At 48.1% G+C, this 18,290-nt stretch overlaps 1 protein-coding gene across 4 annotated transcripts in view; it reads right to left on the reverse strand.

Annotated features, from left to right (window-relative positions):
• Positions 1-18,290, reverse strand: part of CNIH3 (cornichon family AMPA receptor auxiliary protein 3) — a 194,772-nt gene that overhangs the window by 159,234 nt on the left and 17,248 nt on the right. The gene's annotated exons all lie outside the window — the stretch shown is intronic.

The raw sequence follows: 18,290 nt of genomic DNA on the forward strand, positions 1-18,290 counted from the left end.
CCCTGCAGGACTAGCTGTGCGACCCTGGGCATGTCACTTCACTTCTCCAGCTGTGGCATCCTTATCCACAAAATGGGACTAATAACCACCCTGCCTCAACTGGTTCCTGTGACTGTGGAATGAGGGGCTATAGATCAGAGCATCAGAGCAGGAGAGAGAAAGATGGTACTGGATGAGGCGTGAACGGCCACAATGTAAAAGGCTCGACAGCACAGAATGGTTAAGCATACGCACGGGAGTCAGAATGCCTGGGTTCAAACCCAAACTCCACCTCATCTGTTTGTGCAGCTGAGGGCAAATTGTTTAACCTCTCCAACCTCAGTGTCCTCATTATAAAGAGGGACAGTAAAGGTTCCTACCTCATATTGCTGTGAGGATTAAATGAAATAATGTCCGTAAAGCACCAGGCACAATGCTGAGCACACAGCTCCGATAAATACTAACTGGTACTTTTATTGCTGGAGTTATTGCCACCATGCAGATGTTCGGGCCCCACTTCTCTGGTCTCCCGCCTTTCCTCCCTCCCTAGCCTTGAGCACAGTCATGAGCATCACACTGTCTGGATCCAGGAATCCAGGAGCACCCAGGCACTTTAGGGGAGGAGGATGTAGGTAGGAGCCAAGGACAGAGCTGCTCTGAGGACACATACGTGAGAAAGGGGCAGGGCCATCCTGTCACAGGTGGGAGACTGAGCACTAGGATGCTGGGAAGGAAACTGGGATCAGCAGGTAAGCTGGACAGGGAGGTATCAGCTGTCCCCAGACCAGCCCCTAGACCTGAATGACCAGGACAAATTGGAGAACACAGGACACGGCTTATTTGCCATTGTTGGTGCCAGAATTTGCAGACACAGCTGGTTCTGACATTGCTTCCCTGGTTCCCGTCTAGTTAACAGAAAACAAAGACACCCCAGAGCCATGCTCTTTTGGGACAGGAGCCACGAGAGCAGGAAGAGTCCAGGAAGGCACAGGAGATGTGCTCCCGCTGATGCTCAGCAGGGCAGTCCTCAGTCTGGCCAGCAGGGTCAAAGCCAGAGGGGAGGAGAGAGGAGGCCCCAACATTCTGCTGACTTGTGGTGCACGAGGCAGGCCCTGTGAAGAACACATGCAGGGAGGGAGGGGGGACGGTGGGGGAGGGTGGGGTCTTCCTGGTCCCACTCAGTCAGGCCCCCACGGCCCCCTGCTCCACCCAGCCCCCAACTCAGCCAGCACCCCCAGCACTCTGGCCCGCCACGCCCAGCAAGTCAGGCTTAGGGTCTGCTCTAAGCCACTGCTGCCAGCTCAAGTCCTCTCTTCCTCCTCCAAGCTCAGGCCTGCTCCAGCATCCTTGGTTCTCAAACATCATCCTTCAGGAGCAATTTCTGGTTCAAAGGGTTTGGAGATCCTCCAGACACCCTTTGGGTCACGGCCATCAGCTTCGCACATGGCTCGTAGAATTGCTCCACCTTCTGGCTCCAATGACCTCTGCTCCTTGGGGCAAGTCAGGGCCTCCTCCAGCCTCCAGGCCGGCAGCAGCCCACAGCCCAAGCTTTGGGGGAGTGCACATCCAAGGGGGAGCATGACTATGCATCAGGGAGGCTCTCCCACCCCAAAGTATCTTCCAGGAAGATCCATCATTATTCATTCTTAAAAATACTTACTGAGGATCTACCACTTGCCAGGCACTGCGGTAGGAGCTGGAGACACTAAAAGAGAAAAGCAGACAAGGCACTGGGCTGCTAGTGACAAAGCTTCTGTCCTTGACCAAACTCTACTCAGGCTCTTCCGAGCCTCTTCTCACCCAGGCTTCAGCCCTGGGCATCTGTGTCCATCCTGCAGAGTCCAGTTTTACCAAGCATGCTGCTAAGTTGGTTTAGAGACACTCCCCACTCTTGATATCTGATCATCCTGGCCAGCCTCCAGCAAGAACCCTATCAAGTCAGTTTAGCAAAAATTCACCCATTCTTGATATCTCCTCTTAGTGATTTGCCACCACCAACCCCTTTACCCTGCTCCTTGGCTCCAAACCCCCACTGTCCTTGCATTCAAAATCAAGCCCAATCTCTCTCCCCTATTGCAATGGCCCTGAATAAAGTCTTTCTTACCACCTTAACAAGTGCCAGAACAATTTTTTCCTTTAACACCAACCTCTATTCATTCTCTTGCGTTAACTCTGAAAAAGCAACAGCCTCTGGGAGCAGCAGCCTATTAAGCAAGACACTGACTTTTCTGAACTTGAGTGTGAACCCTTTCATCAAATTGAAGATGGAATATGTATAAAGGGAGGCCGGACTCCAATCTCTGGGCCAGAATTTAAATTTTTTAAAGTTGCTGGTGGAGGGTGGCATTTTGGGGTTTGAGATACCCAGGGGCAGAGGGTGAATTAACCTCACTCCTTGGTTCATGACACACTACCATCAAGGATCTGAGCAAGGCTCTCTCTTACTTTATTTACTCATTCATTCCCTTCTTCCTCTCCCATGAGCCCTTTCCCTCCAGCATAGGCAATTACTGGCAAATGTTTAATGTGTATCTTTCTCTTTGTTACATTCTTACAATGTGCGTGTGTTTGTGTGCATATATTTTTAATTAACCTACTTCGGTCTCATTTTCTTACCTTTTGCACTCAGCAGCATAGCCATTACAGTTTGTCTAGCCACCTCTTCATTCTTCCGGTAAGACACACAGTCGGATTCGACCTTTGCACCTCAAACAATGCTCCAAAACCCCCACGCATGTTCCCTTAAGGACTGGTCTAGCAATTTCCTTGGGATCTGTACCTAGGAGTGGAACTCCTGGGTGACGCAGTTTATGGTTTTTTAAACTGAGCTAAGTTCTCCCTGACTACCCTCCAAAATGACTGGATCCCCCCAGTGGTCCTGAGTGCAGAGCCCTCACATCCAGGCCAACACTTGGCAGTATCCAGCTTTCTCTCTAGTTTTCGCAATCTGATAGGTTTTAAGTGATCTTTTTGTTGTTTTACCTTGCACTTCTCCAGGTGGGGCCTCCCCCCACATAATGGTTAGGCTTTCAGATTTCCTTTTCTATAAGCTGCCTGCTGAGTGGCTTGGCCCATTTTCCTAAGGGATTGCTGCCATTTTGCTTTTTGATTTGCACTTGTTGCTGGTATGTTGTAGACGTGTTGAATACCTTCAGTCCTCTGTTACCTGCTAATGAACTCTGTGCTATCCTTCATTGACTGGGAACCAATTTTTGCCTTACATTGTTGTTTTGTACTATATTACTGTTTCACACTTTTTGAAGATTTTTTTAAAGAAGCTCTTCCTCGCCCCTAAGACCACAGAGATAGACTCTGACATTATTTTCTATTTTCTTTGTGAGATTCTAGAACTCTGGTTGGTCCTTTCCTATCCTCCAATACCAGTACCTGGGACTATGCTGAGTCAACTCAAGGGACCAGAGTGACTACATTCACTGAATATTCAATGAGCACCTACTATGTGAGGCATTGTACTTCAAGCTGCAGGCTGAAGACAGGATATGGTCCCTGGACTCAAAGACAAGATTTAAGAACTCCACGTGACGTGACAGGAGATGAGAGAAATCAGGAAAGGAAAGGAGTCATCCTAAGTAGAAAAAATGAAATTTCAACTTGCAAACTGCCTGGAAGAGACTTGTCTCCGTAGGCATATGTAAATCATATGCAAGCTAGATGCAAATGACTATGCAAATACTTGTACATCCCAAGAATAGCCCAGAGAGGACCATCCTTGGGGCTTTAGAATTCCTTTCCTGTTCTAGAAGGATATGTACCAGGACTGGAATGTGAGGCTTTAACCATTCAGGTCCTCAAAACCAAATGTGGAATCAACCACTAAGAAAAAACTGATCAAATGCACTCAGCTCAGCCTCCATGGTGCACGTAACAGGCTGACTCCTTCCTTCTAAGTCATTTCTGGGAGCTGTTTCCTCTAAATATGCACACACTCATGAATGAGTTTGGCGCTGGAGGGCTGAGCCATAGCTCTGTGGAAACCTACCTAGGCTGCTATGACACTTCTGGTCGCCAATGTCTGCTCTAGTCATCTCCTGCAGAGAGACTGACCCACCAGGGGAGTTCCAAAACACTTTGCTTATTAAGGTTTTTAAAGTAGCACCATCTGCTTTGAGAAGTCTTCAGAGCCAGGCACCACAAATGTAATAACTGAAATACTTCAATGGAAGAGCATTATCAAGTGAGAATAAAACCAAACTGCCCAGGCCATGCCCCTGCTGGCACTCCTTCCAGAGCAGGGCAGAAAGCGGGATGGATAATTTCACAGCAAGCATAATTTCACACCTCCCAACAATCACTACCTGTGCACCCACAGAAGGCAAATAGCCTGGGCTGATGGAATGGGCACTGCGTGGGAGTTGGGAACTTGCGTTTGGGTCCTGGGTTTGCCTTTGATTATGTAATGCTGGGCAACTTCTTTGTCCCCTTGAGCCTCAATTTCCTCATGTGCCAAATTAATGCGTGGGAGAAGACTGGCATTTCTGAAGATGGGACAGGACTGGTAAGCACTTCAGATTTCTTCAGGAAGTTGTCAAAATACAAGGAAGGGGGCACAGGCCCTGCCCTAGACTGCTAAATCAAAACTGGGGGATAGCGTTGGCAGGGCCAGCTGAGAACTACTCACCTCTCCAGCGCTAATGTGCTGTGTGTGACCTGGAGAATGTTATCATGGCTCGTCACCTGGAGCATCCCTCAGACAATAAAAGCCCAGCGTATTAGTCTCCTTGGGAGTTACAGACACAATTCTCAGGTTTATCACTAAGTCTTTGACTCTTACCTGTAGATACCGTTCTGTAATGTTGAGAGAATGAGGGAAAAGCTATAAATCTCTTTGCAGCTACAACCATCTTTAACATAGTAACTTAGATCTATAAACCCTAATTCGAAAACACAACTTTGATCTCAGAAGTTAGTCCTGGCACATGCCACAGATGCAAAGAACATAAGCAAAGAATCCCATTAGGTTATGAGTGCCTCTGGGATCACAGGTTCTAGTGCTGTGAGAGGAGACACTGTTTTGTTCATTGCTGTTGTGAGATAACAGAAAATACACATATATATATACATGTCAGTCTCTGCCCCTGTTCCTGGCCCAGAGCTCCTAAAACTCTTAAAAATCCCTAAGTGACAAGAGCACCAGTAGCATCCTTTGTTCTACTGAGGTGACTTCTGGTGGTCTCCCAGATGGGGGCTGGTCAAGCAAGCCTTAATTGGAAGCTTGGAACTTGCAGCTCCCCATTCTCCAGAGAGGGGAGAGGGGCTGGAAATGAGTAAATGATTGATCACACCTGTATGAGGAGACTTCCAGAAGATCCCAAGAGTACAAACTTTGGAGAGCTCAGGTTGTTGAAGATATCCACACTGGGAGGGGGCACACCTCAACTCCAGGGGGACAAGAGCTTCTGTGCTAGGGACCCTCCCAGACCTCATCTGAGGTATCTCTTCACCTGGCTGTTCATCCGCATCCTTCATCACACCCTTTAGTAAACTGGTAAACATAGAAGTATGTCCCTGAGGTCGTGAGCCATTGGAGCAAATTAATCAAACTTGAGGAGGGGGTCGTGGGAACCTCCAGTGTGTGGTCAAGCAGGACAGAAGTTGTGGTAAACTGGGGACCTACTACTTGCAATTGGCATATGAAGTGGGCAGCAGGCTTATGGGACTGAGCCTTTAACCGGTGGAATCTGACACTATCTTCAGGCAGACAGTGTTAGATTGAGTTATATTATAGGCCACCCAGCTGGTTTCTGCAGAGAATTCCTTGGTGTAGGGGAAAGGCCACTCACTTGGTGACCGGAAGCGAAGTAGTAAAGGAAATAAAACAGAAGAGGAAAACCCCAGTTCTTCCTTATATGGCTGCCTCCCCAGCACTGGGATCAGGGCCAGGCACACAATAGTTGCTCAATAAATGCCTACTGAAAGGATGAATGAATGATTTACTCATCTGTATCCTTGGCCCAGTGCTTGCAATAAATATAAAATGAGTGCATGAACAAATATGAAACATTTTAAACTTCTCAAAAGACTTGTATAAATACTTCCTTAATTGATCAAAACCCCCTACCCAGTGCTTCTTGCAGACAAAGTAGGGGACATCCTTCTACCCCACACTGCCTTCCTAGGTGGGCTATGTGTGCGCTTAAGGACATCTGATCTCTGTACCCAAGATGGAGCCGTGGAGGACTCCAGCATTCAGGAGGGCAGTTCCCTGAGGGCAGTCACATCATGAGGCAGGTCTTAGGCTTCGGAACCTCCATTCAGGACACTCTCCTCCAGACCTACTAATTGATCAACTGAATTTATCCAACTTTATAAAAAGTTATTTCATGTGGTTTCTCAGAACTCTATAAAATAGTGAAACATAATTGAGAATAAAAATTAGATCCAGAAAAAAAATTCAAACCTGAATAAAAGGTTAAAGTTGAGAGAAGGAAACACACACACACACAAGGATCCCAAAGGAAAACAAATTAATTGGCTTAAAAATTTGGATCTAAGCTTCCAGAACAGAAGCTAAAATAGGAAAAGAAATCAGTTATGTGGTTGTTGAAGTACATAAAGAAAAAGGGTTTCTCAGGGGAAACAAACTCTCCCCAAGCCTCACATCTAAAACTTACTTCCTGCACATATTTTAACCACAGTTAAGGACACACACACAAGCAACACAGCAATAAATATTAGACTTTTCGTTGGAGCCACCCTCAAGGGTGGCTGAAAGAAGTCAACACGTGTGACCAGGTGAAATATTTTATGGAGGCAACACCAGACAATATGTCCAGATTCTGAATGCACCACAAAGAGTCTTCCACGAATCTATCTCCCAAGAAGCCATCAGAGCAGTTAGAGAACACGCGAGAAGAGGCTGGGTTCTCCAGCAGAGACCTCAACCACAGGTGATCTGTGCTTCTGGTCAGGAGCGGTGCCCTACCACATGGCACTCCAGTGGCCACCAGTGACACTGACAATTATTTATGAAAATGGAGGAGTCTAACCAGGCTCCTCTTTCCTGCCTGGATGTCCATTTTCCTTCCACCCAAAGGTGAGCTGTGCTGAGAAGTCTCCACTTACCCCTCTAGATCCCATTCCACCCTCCCACATCTTCTGCTCAGTCTCCAAGAAATGCGCCACCTGGCCTTCCTCGCCCTCTGGCTTCTCATCATGTCAGGCCAACAGGAGGCACCAGCACGGTACTTATTTCCCAGTTCCCTTCCTGCTGGACCTTGGTTTGGCAGTGTCTCTCTCCTCCTCCTGAGGCCACAGGCCCATCGGAAGGCACCCCAGCCTCATAACCCTCATGAAGTTATGGTGACTGCCCCTCCCCTTGCCTCTCCAGACCTAGGGTGGCAGCAGCTCTCCTTCTGCTAGACCTTGGTGCTGCACCACCCATGTTGGTTTCTTAACCCTGCCCCTCCTCTGTGCATGGTCTTTTCACTGAACACTCCTCAATCATCCCCTGAATGTGCTATCTGTCTTCCACTGGGACCCTGACAGATGTCAATAAGAACCATGAAGGATAGACCAGGTCTAACTAAAAATTAAATAAATAATCCAAATATATTCCAGCACGTGAGCAGATGACAGATCAAGTCCTCAACATGCTACCTGCTGTACCGAATGGCACAGCATTTTGGCCTGGAGAAATTTCAAAGCAGTAACTGCTCGTTACTAGTTGTTCTAGTTGCTCAGTAGAGGGTTTTGTTTGTTTGTTTGTTAAATGTCAGGAACGCTCCTGTGACATAGCTGGCTTTGAACAGCTTCCTAATGAATTCTCTAGGATGAATTATTTGCAAAGCGTGTCCCTAAGCAACCAAAGGAAGTGACCTGCTATATGGAGTTATTGGATGTAACCAATTAAATTTGGCAGGACATCTGCTGATGCTGGTTTTAGAAGTAGGTTTCACACAAGGGCTAAAATAAGTGTCTATTGAGGCCACTCCTAGCTTATGACCAAAGTAAAAAAAGAAGTAAGTTGTCTCATCAGCATAAAGAAAATCCTATTTAAAAAAAAAGAAAAGACACACTCCATAGCAAGGAGACATGCACCTAGATTATCCAAAAGCAACCTCAAATCTTTAAGCTTAGGTTAAAAAAAGGAAGAGGGGCTGGAACACAGCTGCCTTACTTTGTTCCAAATTGATATCTGACCTAGTCGGGGGCCACTAGAGTCCACAGTGACTTGAAATCATGTTAAAAAGTAACAGTGAGGGTTTATGTAGAGTTTATAGAGCTTCGCCACTTACAGAGTGAAAGCTAGTCTTGTATTTCCTTTCACTGATGTCTTCATGAGAGAAGTGTGTAAAAGTGATCAGTAAAAATACCTAAAAACCCAACTGCCCCTCAAGTAAAATACTGGTCTGAGAAATGCAGACCCACAGCTTAAGGAAGAAAAACATGAAATGTCTAATAAATTCCAGTCTCTTCTAATGATGAGGGCCTTCTGGTTTGAAACACGATTAGCTAAAAAATGATTTAGAAGGAAAAGGTAACCTAATCCATCATTTTCTTTGAGCTACAAAAACATGGCTGGTCACTCAACTGGGCCAGCACAAAATGTTTTCCTTTCCTCAGTTTGGCCCTCACCATTAGCAAAGGAAATTTCTGGCAACTCCTGCTTCTGACTCATTTGCACCAGCTCTGCCCTCTCCACTCCTGCACAGCCAGAGCTGCTGGGACCTGCCTGAGTAGGTTTGAGCAGAGAACAGAAGTCCGTATCCAGAGCCAGCCTCACCAGTGACAGGAAGCACATTAGCAGCCCCAGCCCCACCGTCACAGCAACCTGGACTTAGTTTTGCTTCGCTGGGTTTGGTTTCTAAAGGAAGTCCAGAAGGAACCCTGTGGGCCATTTCTGCTTCTTTCCTGCTCCTTGCCTGTTATGATGGTTTGTACAACCAGGATCCGTCCTCAGTCACCTGCCCACTAGAGGACTTGCTTGATGTAATGGGAATGTCCTTGTTGGAGCCCCAGATCTGCTTAACCCTTGTCTCCCCCTCTTCTAGAGGCCCTGAGTCCATTCCCCTGACCAGCCACCTTTCCTCCTAGACTGAGCAACTGGCTAGAGTCCAGCTGACTGCAAACAGACTGGTTACCCAGAACGGACATTTGTGCCAATCTAACTTTCAGCAGCACCTCCCTGCGGCTGCTCAACTCATCAAACCTGTTGGCTCCTGTGCACAAACCACCCAGCATCCCCTCGGGGACTGGAGCCACGTTATTTCCCGCCACCCTGTGTCTAGTCCCAGGCCAGGCATTAGAGTTACTCCAGTCCCCTCAATTGATCTGCTTCAACACAGACACCATCTGCTTCCTCCCATCTGGTGGAGCCTCTAGCCTCAGGCAGCACACAGGGAAGAAGGGTCTGGTTGAGGTCGCAGGTCAGTTATCTGCTCTCCCTACCCAAACCGAGAAATTACAGGTCAAACTTCCACGCAATACTCCTCTGCAGGAATAGCCAACAGGTCGATAATGTTATGGAAGCTTCTCAACCTCACTGATAGACTAAGGAATGCAAATGAAGGTAAACAATGAGATATTATTTTAGATTATAAGATTGAAAAAGGAAATTTAACCATGATAAGTAAATTGCTATTGAGGAAGCAGAGGAAAAAACCCCCACCCACTACCGGTGAAAATGTGAAGTGGTACAGGCTTTGGAAGGCAATCTGATAACCAGTCGGTTTTTGTTTATTTTTGTTTGTTTGGTTTGGTTTTGGGGGGGAGGAGGTAACTAGGTTTACTTATTTCTTTATTTTAAAAAAATTTTAATGGAGGAACTGGGGATTGAACCCAGGACCTCGTGCATGCTAAGCACACACTCTACCACTGAGCTATGCTTTCTCCTCCCACCATAACACCTATTGTTCATGAAAATATCCACATCCTTCAACCAACAGTCCTCCTTCTGGGGCTCTGACTTACTGAAATAAAGATACTACTAGTTAAGACTAGATATTTGAGCTCTGTTTGTGATGGCAGAAAACCAGAAACAGTTAACAGCCATCAAAGAGAGGATGAGGCATAAGCAATGATGTATCCAATCCATGGCTCTGATGCAGCCCTGAGCTGGGTCTACACTGATGCTGTGGGAGGGACTTCCCTGAGCTGTGATTCATCAAGAAAAGCAAGGTGCAGAAAAATGTTAAACCAAAACCAAGGCACACTCTCACAGAGTATTTGTGTTCACAAACAATTACATGACCATGAAGAAATCCATGAAGGATGGACACCAGGCTGCCAACACTGGTGACCTTGAGTACGGGAGGGGTCAGTGAGGGGAGGAGAAGGCCAGTGCCCGCAGGTGGAGGGAACAGTTGAGCAAGAACAGCAACAAAAAACAGAACTTTTTAAAGGGGTGGTTAAAAAAAATAATAATGTTATGACATAATTCCATGTAATTCCACTTACGTAAAATTATGTTCTGTGTGTCCATAAAAAGACGCATGAAAATGATAGAGGTTATTACTACGTGGTTTCTTTATACCATTCCTGTATTATCTGCATTTTTATAATAAGTCTGAATCATTCATATAATCAGAAAAATAGCCCTCAAAGCTATTTTACCATTAATTTTTTTTTATTCCCCTGCTTTTCTAACTCTATTGTCACTCCAAACTCACTACTTCCAACCAAATACACCATACCATAGAGGAAGCTACTCACTGCACTGGACTCAGTGTTGGCTAGTTCTGACCTGTGTGTGTGTGTGTTGTGTGTGTGTGTGTGTGTGTGTGTGTGTGAGTCCTCTCCCTCTCCTTCTCTTCGACTTACAGCAGAAGACCCCAACAAACCAGTGCCTATACTGACTACAGGCGGGGGCTGCATACCTACCTCCTCTTTGAGGGAGGAAGGAGCCCAGATCTTAAACCAGGCTTGGGGAAGAGTTGTCTGAGTTCCAGCAGCAACAACGGGGGCTCCACCAGAGAGCCAAGGAGATGAATCCTCTACCATCTCAGGAGTTGGGTTCTGACCAATCTCCTCCTAACTTCTTACTTCCAAGAAGACAGTTCATAAGGCCTCTAACACATCATGTGACTAGAAAGCTGTTTAAGCACAGCATGTCAATTTGCTAGAAGAATTTTTGTTGTGGTGGCTGTTTAAATTGGAACAGTCTTTCCTTCCAATGGCCATCCTTACCCATATTCTGCCAACACAACAGCCTCAGAGTCCCAGAGCCAAAAACAGAGCTAAATACCGGGCAGCAGGGTCAGGGCCACAGTCTGGAGAGAGGGAGCAGGGCCAGCCCGCTTGGCCCTGGCACTTATTTGCACAGATTTACATGTGCGTCTCAAGAGGTCTAATTCCAAGTTTTTAAAATCAAATTGGTCAGCGTGTGCCACTTCTTGGAAGTATGTGGCCAATTAGCCTCCCTGCTTGGTCAGGGTCCAGGGGCAACTCCATTCCAATGAAAAGTGCTGCTTCCATAGGGAGCGCCGGCCCACACTCCTGAGTCCTCCTGGAGGAGGCGCCCTCACCCTGCCCCACTCCCAGCTCCCCACCCGCCCCACCCCAGCCCAGAAGAGCTCCTCCAGCCTTGGAAGCTAGTGAGGGTGCCGCCAGCATGGCCCCGGGCCCAGCGTTGGGGGATCCACCTCTCTTGGGACACTTAGGCCATCACCCCAACACGAGTCCATGCTGGCAGATGAACACTTTGGGAGAATGACGCACACTGGCCGGTGTGAGCACCTTGGGAGCGGGAGGAACACCTGTTCAACAAGCCCTTCCACGCTGCTTCCCTCTCCTGAGCACATCGCCCATCTGACTCGGACCTCCATCGCAACCTGCTCGCTCTCATTTCTGCTCCTTCCAAGACCTCTCAGATTCCATTAAGGACAGTGTTCCCAGGCAGCCATCACGCCACCTGGCTCTCGAAACTCATCAGGAACGTCCTCGATTAGAGTTCGCGAGGGAGAGAGTGTGAAAGTGAAGGGCAAGACAGAGCGCAGGCAATGAAGCCAGCCCTCGGGGTAGGGGGCCCAGCCGACACTCCGTGGGGTGGCCTGGACTAGAGAACTGATCATTTTGAAATTAACAGAGGAGCAGTCCCTGGGAATTTCCTTGCTTGGGCAGTTTCCCCCAAGTTTCCCACTATCCAAATGAAGCCAAGTAGAGATTCCAGAAAAACACTGTAGAGAACCCTACCCTGGGGCTTAGAGTCCACTATGGGATTCATTATTCACCCAATAAATTAAACTGAGCACCTGTATGTAGATATATATTGGCATTAGGTATATAATGGTATTATTAGTTTCCTGTAGCTGCTATATCAAGTCACCACAAACTTAGTGGCTTAAAACAACAAATATTTATTATTTTACAGTTCTGCAGTTCAGAATTCTAAAATGGGTCACAAGGGGCTAAAATCAAGCGTTCATAGCTCTGCAGGCTCAAGGGAGAATCTGTTCCCATCTCTCTCCCAGCTTCTGGAGCCTCCTGCATCCCCCGCGGCTGTGGTCCTCAGCCAGCAATCGCATCCCTCTTGACCACCGCTTCTATCATCACATCCCCTCTTTGGACTCTGAGTCTCCTGCCTCCCTCTTAAAAGGGCCTCTGTGACTAGACTGAGCTCACCCAGACAACCCCCCATCTCAGGCTCCTTGACTTCATCACATCTGCAAAGTTCCTTTTGCTACATGAGGTAACACAGCCCCAGGCTCTGGGATTGGGTGTAGACATCTTTGGGGCATCTTTCTACCACAATCCATGAGCACAATAAATATGGGAAGCCCCGCCACCTATAGGCTGGCTGCAGCGGCCAGGGATTCCAAAAGGAAGACACTCAAGCAACAAGGGATAGTGGATTATTCATAACTCAGGACATCTCACAACTTCTGCGCCTGCTATTTCCCGCTGTCACGTAGGGCACTTCCTAGTGGTGGTTGGAGCTCATGCATGTGGAAGGGCTGAGAACCTTCTTGCTCCTTTCCACCCAGGCAGGAACAATTACCAACCTGATGGCAGAACATGACTGGGCCCTGCTCACTGGCCAGCAGGGTCACTGTGCACTAAAATCTCTGTAGGCCCTTACACAACGTTCCTCCCTCCTAAGCCTAACGCCCTGCCATCTTACTCCGTTCTCCATCACACCATTTGGTGATCAAATTTGGATCTGAGCTTAGAGGAGGTAGAGACCCCTCAATCGGGTGTTTAAACATGAGCCTTGGGCCCCAGTGTGGCTCTGCTGGAGCATTCTGCTCTGGGGAGTCCTAAGCACTGGCCTGAGTCGTGAAGAAGTGAATCCTCATTTCCCAGTGTGCTTTACTGTTCCTTATATCCACATCTCCTTCAGAAACACCCCTGGGCCGGGGATGATGGAAAATTCAGATATTCCTGCGTCGCTAGTTCTAACATCATCTTAATAAGCAAACTTCTCCCCAAGCCAGTGCTCTTGGCTCCTAAGTGACTTTGAAGAATGAGGATCACCTATTACAGTTCCTGGTGCTACACAGACATTGGAGGAATGAGTAAATGAATGGAAAACATTCTCTCTCCACGCTCTCTCCTTTTGGATCCCTTCCCACAAGTTCTGCTACCATGTCTAGATGGATAACTCCTAGCTGGACATCTTCGCTCTCTCCCGAGCTCCAGATCCGAAGTTTCTTCCCCAGGGTCCTCTAAAACCTCAAACACAACGTGCCCAGAAAAGAACTCATCAACACACCCCACCAAAAGCTCCTCCCATTTCTGTAACCAGCACCCCTCAGAGCGGCTCAAAGACTTCAGCTACTTTAAGCTGTCTTCTCACCCACGTGCCTTAAGCCAGCCTGACTCACCCAGACCCCCCACCTGCTCATGACTCTGATCTGGGTTCTCCAGCTGATGTTCTGACCATCTCCGGAGATATTTCCTCCTCTCTCCACCACCTTGATCCTTCCAACCTGCTTTCTCTTTGACTACTCTTGCCACCAAGCCATAAACTCTTGGCTCCAGAGGTCTCGGCCCCTTCCCAGCTTTTGTCCTCTCCAGAATTGAGGTTAACACATATTCTCCCAAGTTGTTTAAGATTTTATTTTTTAGAGTAGCTTTAGGTTCACAACAAAACTGAGTGGAAGATACAGAGGTTTCCCCTCTACCCCGACCCCTACACATGCACAGCCTCCCCAATAACAACATCCCCCTCCAGATGGGACATTTATCACAGACAACCTACACTGACACATCATAGTCACCCAAAGTCCACAGTTGGGTTAAGAGTCACTCTTGGTGTGGTACATTCTATGGGTTTGGACAAACATATAATCAGATGTATCCACATTATAATATCACACAGAAGAGTTCCTCTGCCCTAAAAATCCTCCGTGCTCTGCCCATTCGGCCCTCCCCATCCTCAACCCCTAACCACCACTGATGTTTTTGTCTCCATAGTTTTGCCTTTTCCAGAATGCCACAGAGTTAGAATCACACAGTACGTAGCCTCTTCAGATTGCTTCTTCCACCCAGTAATATGCATTAAAGTTTCCTTCAAGTCTTTTCATGACTTCATCACTCAGTTCAAGTTCTCCCAAGTAAGTTCTGGAGCTTCATTTTCTCCTAGGGTTTCTTGTTACGGAAATGACAGGCCAGCCAAGAAACAAGCACCACTCGGAGGGTTGGAGTACTCAGATCTATTACGCCGGCGGGCTCAGAGGGGCTTCTGCTCCAAAGCTCTGAGCACATCCAAGACGTGCACATGAGGTTTTATAGGGTTAATTACAAGTATGGGCCATTAGCCAATAAGGTTCAAACAACAAAAAGCAAGGAATCAGTACACTGGAGCTTATCAATTTGGAACAGATCACGTTACTGACACTTGTTGAGCTTGGATTTACGAGTTAGCTTGTTAGCCCAGTAAACTGACACTAAACTTCAGATTTACGAGTTAGCCCCGCAGAACTTGTATCAGTAAACCGACACTTATCACATTTAGATTTGTGACTTAGCTCGTTAGCCCATCTGGGCTTTTCCTTCACATTCTGACCCATCTCACTGCTTTGGCTCTTGTCATAACCTTCAGTCTTGGGTGAGAACTTCCCGCCACAGCCTTGGCCACACAAAACCAAGTCTCTGCCAGCAACTGCTTGGCCAGCTTCTGCCCACCCCTCGTCCCCAGGCCCAAGGACTCCTGCCTCACCTCAACATGCCCTTCTTGAAGTTCATAATCCATGGACAAGCCAAGACAGAAGACTTAAGTGCTCTCCCAAATGCATCCCAACCATTTGGACTAATCCCTCCTCGTTTTCACCTGTCAAAACGCTCCAGCCCATATAAATGCCACTTCTCCCTGGTGCCCTGGATCAGAGGTGGACTTTCCTTTGAACCTCCATCAGAGACCTCTGCTGCCTTATGTTACAGAGATTATCTTAGATGCCAAGATCCCTAAGGACTGGGCCTTTATCTTACTCTTTATATCTCCTGTAAGTCCAAACACAGTGACTGACAACGAGTGCGCAGTAACAAGAATAGAATTAAATACAATTGGTTTCCCTGAAGGGCTGCCCTGCACAGGGCTGAAAATAGCCGGCACAGGGCTGAAAATAGCCGGTACATTGCCACGGGCAAGAGACTATCTGATCTATGAATTAAACATGGTCCATGCTCCTCCTTCACATCTCCCCACTGCTTCCTGCCTGCTGGCTATTTCAGCCCTTATTAACTCCTTCAAGGAAAGAGGGAGGGCTGGGGAAAGAGAATATCGTGCTAACACAGAAACTCCTCCATTTCGGGGTAGAGACGGTGAGTGGTGGAAATGATTGGGTTTTAGATGTGCTTTTTCCTTAGATTTTGAGGCTAAAATAGATGCAAACAGTCAGTGGCCATCACGGTTGCTGTACGTGCGGCCACAGCAAAGCCTTCCAGACTGTGCCCTCTCCACGAGTCAACACCCTAAACTGGACCGGAGCCTAAACCGCACTGCTCCCCCTACTCTGGAAATGGGCACATCAGGAGCACGGACACCGTGTCACACACGTGTTTCTGGGTGAGCTGCATAGCCCTGACTTCCAGGCAGGTTGCACACACCCTACACTGCTGGCTCTGCACCCTCCAAGGCAAGCTCCCTGACGGCCGTCCCCCTCAGCACAGCACTGCGCAAAGGGGCAGTGGCAGGGGGGCCACCCCAGGTCTCTCAGCCACTCCTTTTGGGACTTCCCTTCTAGAGCTGGGCGAGTACCCAGAGCAGCACCCAGCAACGTCCAGACACCAAAGAAGGCAACACCCAAGAGAGTAACAGGAGAGAGGAGGAGAGGGAGGAGCAAAAGAAGCAACAGGGAGGCGGGGCAGAGGGACAGGGCGCGAGGAAAGAGAAAAAGGGTCAAACAAGGTAGGGACACGTAGAAAGTGGTCGTACAGTTTTCCTCGACAAAGACCACAGCGTCCTGAATCTTCCTTCTCCTTTAAAATAAAAGAAGCCCAGCACTCAAAGAGAAAGAGCAGTTTCAGACTGCTCACGGGTCAAAGTGGTCCAACAGGATCTAACAAAGTCCCAGTTTCTTTAGTGACACAGAGACCTCCACCTCCGCGGCACAGGGGCTGTTGGTCCGGGAGCCATCGCCATCCTCCTGCGCCCCCAGCTCAGAGGTGCACGCACTTGACTGCCTATGTGAGTTTTCAGGACTGGCACTTGCCCGCTCTCCAGATTTCCCAGACCTTTGAACTGGAGGCCTCCCAGCTGTTCCAGAAAACCTCAGCCCTCTAGCGGCCACGGAGGAGCATTACAGCGTATTAGAGGGAAAAAAAAAAAAAAAACTGGTCTCAAATTGAAGACAAGGCTGTTTCCAACAGTCAGGTGTCTGTGGGACAAAGGACAACCATCCGCTTGCAGCAGCCAGGAGAAACTTAACGAAGAATGAACGGGAACAAAGATAAATGCGTAAGAATGCTTTTTTAAAATAAGTAAATATGGATGCTTTTTTCCCTTCATAGAATTGTAGAATTCATTTCAACTCCGTTCAGCAAATACATGCCGCTGTATGCCAGGCAGCATGTTAGGGCCAAAGGTCCCTCAGACACCATCTAGTCCAACCCCTCTCTCTCTGATATTCTATAATCTATCTCCATAGTACCACCCTGAATGTGAAATTATCCAGGAGAGATATTTACAGTCTCCTCCACACATTCAGTCGCCAAGCACATGCTGAGTGCCTGTTACATGCAGAGGCCGGGGCAAGGGCTAGAACAAGGCAGACTCAGGGCCCTGCCTTCATGGGGAACGTCCAGTCTAAGAGACCCCCCCCCCCCGGCCTCCAGGGTCATTAAACCTCTACCACGGTTCAAACGCCCCATCAGATTCACCAGGGCTGTACCAGTACCCACCTCCCAGCTTTGGAGACACTGGAGCTGCCTCACCTGGGGTAAGTTCTCTCCCCAGGTGCCCCGAGCATCTGGGCCACAGTGAGGAGGCTGTCTGGCCTCCTGCCTCACCTGGTCTTGCTTCCAGGACTCACTATCCTGCCTGGGTCACTCTTGTCAAGTTGATGGGCCTGCAGGGGCCAAAGCAGTACCAGTGTGCTTATATTTAACATCTTGCTGCATGGTCTCCAGTTTCTTTAAGCCTCCACGTAGATGTGGCTGGAGCCAGTATCCAAAAGTTACCACAAATAAGATGCCCTGTGGAGGCAGCAACCAGCACACCAGAGTGCAGCTGCTCATGTTACGTGCACTCTCTCCTGTGGACAGCTATCCCTGTCAGGGCAGGCTGTGTTCTGATCCTTCCTATATTCCCGAGGCCCAGGATCCTCGGTGGGGATTTGATACTTGTGGAAGGAGTAAACGCCTTTGAGGACAGGCATATAAGAGCTCAAATCAAAATGCACACCCTCCAAACGCATGCCTACAGCCACCAACAAGACCACAGAAGGCCAGCAGGTGTGTCCAAGCTGCCAGGTCACAGCTGGTTGACACAGAAATAGGGACCCTTTAGGGGCCTAGGAGGAGGGAGCATTTTGACTTTTATACCCAGCTGCACTGACAAGAACTCCCTTAGGAGAGTTTACAGCTCAGAGTAGCATCCATTTACAATGCCCCACTTCTTCTCCCTAACCGCCAGTCTTTTACCCGAGGCTTTCTATCCCGAGATGGGAGCACCGAATCATCTTTGCATTATCTTTCATCAGAGCTACTCACACGTATGTGCAGTTTTAGGACCAAGAGAAATCAGAAACACCCATTATTCTTCAAAAAAAAAAAAAAAAAAAAGTCTCTACCTACAGAGTACAGAGAGCTTGAAACAGTTATCCAAAAAGTCCAGCTGGGCAGAGAGGTGGGGCAGCACATGGAAGGGAGCTGTGCTCTGGGGTCAGACTGCCTGGAATCACTCCCAGCTTGGC

The sequence above is a fragment of the Camelus ferus genome, chromosome 23 (assembly GCF_009834535.1).
Source record: "Camelus ferus isolate YT-003-E chromosome 23, BCGSAC_Cfer_1.0, whole genome shotgun sequence".
Lineage (NCBI taxonomy): Eukaryota > Metazoa > Chordata > Mammalia > Artiodactyla > Camelidae > Camelus > Camelus ferus.